The sequence below is a fragment of the Arachis ipaensis genome, chromosome B01, assembly GCF_000816755.2.
Source record: "Arachis ipaensis cultivar K30076 chromosome B01, Araip1.1, whole genome shotgun sequence".
NCBI lineage: Eukaryota > Viridiplantae > Streptophyta > Magnoliopsida > Fabales > Fabaceae > Arachis > Arachis ipaensis.
Genome location: NC_029785.2, coordinates 13,516,291 through 13,521,011, shown reverse-complemented (window position 1 = coordinate 13,521,011; position 4,721 = coordinate 13,516,291). Strand labels below are relative to the sequence as shown.

The following is a 4,721-nucleotide window of genomic DNA, read 5'->3' as shown; positions in this document are numbered from 1 at the left end:
ATAACTTTTTATTTTTATTTTGATAAAATGTTTTTAAATATTATTATTATTTTATATGTATAATATGTATGTAAGTATTTTTTATACTCTGGACGAAAATCTATTTTATTGATCATAGAAAGGTTCATATGTATAATATCCTTTATATTTTAAGTAATTAATGAATAAAAACAAAGATTAATTCTTAAATCACAAACCAATTTTAGCTGACAACTGAACCTGGATGCAATATTTTGAAAAGGAAAAGTACGAGGAGACAATAGTTTTATTGTACAATGCATATAATAGGATTTAATTGAAATTAAAATTAAATTATGGGTACAAGTATTAATTATAAAGATTTGATAATTTGAATTTTTTGAAAAATTAGGATTCAGTTATATGAAACCCAAAACCACGAACATCTCTTTCGAAGGGCAAGGACAGACCAAAAACGCAGCCTCTCCTACCGACGGTGATAACGCATCTTCTCCCTGGCTCGTGTCTTGTCACCGGAAGTCCGCACCGGTGAACTCCCAGCAGCGCATTCTGGTCGTCCGGCGCATTTTGACGGCACCGCATCAAGTCCACCTGCGAGAAACCCCAGTGCAACCTAGCAGCGGCTGAGCTCTGTGCCGCTGCAACACCGCCTCTGCTACTCCTCTCTTTTCATTCTTCCCCTTTCACCAACGCAGGTTCCATGCTTCCTCCTTTCCGTGTTCTTTCGTTTATTTATGTTAACTAATTTTTAATTCTGCTTTTAGTGTTTAGATTAGGCTTATATTAATGGATTGATACTTTTTGGATTCCAAAATGTTTGATGGCTGATTTTTCTGGATTGATTGCTGCTTAAATTAAGTGGAAAATCCCTGTTTACATATTGTGCACACCATATGCTCGATGAAATGCCTGAGTGAAATTTTTTATTTAATTCCTATATTTGGCCAGCATTTATCTTAAATTTTGTTATCTTTAGGCATTCCGTCGCAGCCGGCTTGCGTCTTCCTTGCGACATCGGCATTCGCAAGTTAGAGGGATTACAAGTGGAGTCAGGCTTGAGACGTCCATCACGCCACGGAAGAGCATAAATGGAGTTGAATTTCATTCAACCGGTATGTGGTGTTCTATTGGCCGTCAGTAACGAAAATTCATCAAATTCACATAACAATGATCCCAACCATTGCGTAAAAGAGGGTGAGGAATCCAACAAGGTAAGCAATTTATGTGAAGGCATGCATAGCGGATGGTTATTTGTTTATAATTTTTTTCATTCCACTTAGTGAAAGTAGGGGGCTCTTTTTTATGTTAAATACTTCAGTAGATGCAACAGAAGCACTCCACATGCAACCACTTCTATGGTTTTATTAATTTTTTTTTATGATTATATGGATGAAGAATTCGCATGTGATAATTCAATGTCATGTACATTTGATATGTGCAGAATTTGTGTGTGATAATGATTCCAAAGCTCCACTGGAACCGTATTAGTGAAGTATATAATATAAAATATAGCTAATGGAGATGTGGTTATTTAGACTCTTTGTAAAATAATTGTTAAATATTCAGGAGATATGAATTCATGGTTGACTAAATATTTATCCTGCATATTTAGATTAACTATATTTATATGATGAATAAACTAGATAGAGAATAAATTAAATGTCGCTCCGGTACATGATTAAATTAATCCGACCTTGCATGATTATTTAGTATATTACTATGCAAGTAGTTAATTGTTGTCATCTTTTTGTGTTGTTTAGCAGGTGGTTCCTCTGGAGGCCTCTCAAAATATGGAATTTGGTGCTCCGGTTTGCCGGCATGAGCGCCAACAAGCTGGTAGCTGCATGTCTTTGTTAAGCTCATTCGGCAGCAGTTAGAATCTGTTGGAAATGGTTTCGAGTACCTTTAATATTTTTCTTCATGGATATAGGATTTCAATAGTTATTCATTTGTCAGCAATTGTAGATAAAGATGATATTTTTTAAAGACGCAAATGCCAAGTGTGATGCTTTTGTTGTTAGCAACGGGTGGCTTTATTCTCTAAAGATATAGGTATCCGGTGTATTCGTAATTATTGCAAGAAACTAGACTTGATTAATTTCAATGAACCAATTTAATCTAGATAAGTTCCGATGCTTTGTTGTATAAGGAGCTTGATTAATTTCATTCGGTGTGTTGGATGTTCATTTATGTATGAAATCAGATGTTTACTGTAACTGTATACGTGGATGGTTGTTTTTGGGTATTCAACCCTTGTAAACTGTAGCAGGTACTCAAAACAAATTATAATATATTGGTTCAAGAACAGTGATAATGAAGTCAACACTTATCAGATTCAAGTAATGTCAGCTTGAAATACAAAAAAGATATCCATGTACTAAGAAATAGTATACTAGATGTTCGGTTCACCATGTATCTAGATGGTTACTTTCATAAGAAAAATAGATAATCATTTTCGACTCACTCGTCAGTGTTATGCCTGAATTCTTTTACACCAACAGATTCACATAAGTTCTAAAAAAAAGGGATCCACCACAAAAATATCATCCCAATGTGTCATAAATAAATTTCAAAGACTCTAACTAGTAAATAAGGTAAATATTCAAATCTTACCAAATACGTTATCTTAAGTATGCTAAGTTTTTCTTCCTTTGAACTTTCTCCCTTTTGGCAATCCTTCTGTACGTTATTTCAACGTCCTCGTGCTCTATTTTAACGTCCTCGTGCTCGGAGCCGTGAATAGTGATCTCACTTTCTTTTTACCCATCTGATTTATAGCTTGGACTGTAGGAGAATGTATGATTGGATCGCCGTGAATAAATACTCACTCAATAGGTTCTCTGCAATTCAAGTGAATATTCTTTTCAATTTATAATTAAGTAAGAAAAATTAAAACAACATGAGACATAAAAATTATATTCATTCCAGCTGCTAATAAAAAAATAGCAGCCCCATGTAGAGAAAGGAAATCTTAAGCAAGAATTTAATTGGATTTAGAGACCAAATCAACCAATTATAAATACAACAATGAACAAGATAAATAAGAATCACACAGCACAACAACATATTATCACCAAACAACAATGAATTAAAATAACCTGCTTTTCAGCACCATATATACACTAGTTTACGTAGAAAATAGAGACTCTTTTAGCATTACCTTTTAAAAAGGTGCTGTCACTACAATCAAATCAAAATAGCAATTCCGTTATGAAAAATGACCATCCAATTGCCTGGAAAACTAACCATCCGACATGTAATTGATCTCATCATGTGTACATCGAGTTAGTAGCAAATACAAAAAAAAAAAAGCATACATCTAATACCAATGCAACAACGATATATGCAAGTACTAATTAATTAAGGGAAAAGAAATAAAATAAAATCCCCTCGTTTCTAACACTCGACTCTCATTCTACCCTCAATTCCACCAACAATTCAAGATGCTCTCAAAATCAATTCCAGGAGCATTTAACAATAAAAAATGATCTCATAATATATATAGTGACATAAAAAATTCAAAGACGATCACTCATGAAGATCAAACTTCACAATTTCCCTTTTGTAACCATCTATAAATGAGATAGAAAAAACTAACTCATGAAGACATAGCAGCAAATACGAAATCCAACCATCCAATCTCCTATCAAAGCGACCATCCAAGTTCTACAAATGAAATTATTAACAACCCATGAGGAAGAGCATAGCCATCAATTACAAACACACCAAACACAACCACATATCATGCACGGTCTATCAAAACAAAGTATCCCAATTTAATAAGTAATTTAATAACCTATTTGATAGTAGTTAGTATAATAAATCATTTGTTATTTTCAATAAAAAATTGAGAGATGAAACTAGCTAGACAAGAGCAAGTAAACAGAGACAAGGCAGTGAAAAATCATAGTTTTGCAACCTAACAATTAAACAACCATAAGGCAAGTATGGAAGTTGGTGGAATGAGTTAATCCGACTTCCCTTTTAGAGTCTGAAAGAAATTTACTTTATGTAAAGCTGCAAGTAAAATAAGCAACCACGGCTTATTCACCATGGGTAATCAAGGATTTAATCAACAAAATCTATCTACATTCAAACATGCAAGAGCGATTACCAATTGAAACATGAACAACTAAACCCACTTACATTGGATGGTTAGGATTCTTTCAGAGATGATGTTCATTGTGTTTCCGGTGAACTGTTGACCATCAGACGGCAGTTTTCCCGGGTCGGCTGCACCGCTGCTATGGAGAGGAAAGCGCTCGCGCGAGGAGAACTCTGTTGCTGCTCGGTTCATTGGTGAGGGCTCCTTGGTTGCGTTCCTAGTCGGCGGCGTCGCGCCCGGCGGCTCGGTTGCAGAGACGGCCGGATGTTCAGCAGAGAGAGGCCGCCGTCCTTGATGCCAACGATGAGGAGTATTGCGTTCAGGGGTGACCTTCCTCGGTTGCAACTTGAGAGGTTCTCAGGCTTCTGATAGGGGTGATGCCTTTACCATAGAAATTTAATACTGAGGCATCACAATGTGTGATTTGGGCCTGTTGGAACTCTTGTGAGGATCAATTTGCAATGCATAATACTGATTCAATATTATGTTAATACTACTACTTTTTTGCTCCAAAATAATTTCCCAGTTATAGTTATACATATGAGTTAAGAAAATAATAAATAACATTATTTTGTATTAATTTAAGTAAGTGGAATAAAATGTATTCTTTACAAATATATCGTATATGCATGACTTC

General features: G+C 35.0%; 1 long non-coding RNA gene across 2 annotated transcripts; it reads left to right on the top strand.

Annotated features, from left to right (window-relative positions):
* LOC110265917 lies at window positions 420-1,929 on the top strand. Of its 2 annotated transcripts, none has more exons than XR_002352870.1 (3): window positions 420-674; window positions 956-1,190; window positions 1,743-1,929. It is a non-coding gene; the product is annotated as an uncharacterized LOC110265917 (long non-coding RNA). The 2 variants fall into 2 exon arrangements; XR_002352718.1 differs by having other exon boundaries at window positions 1,740-1,929.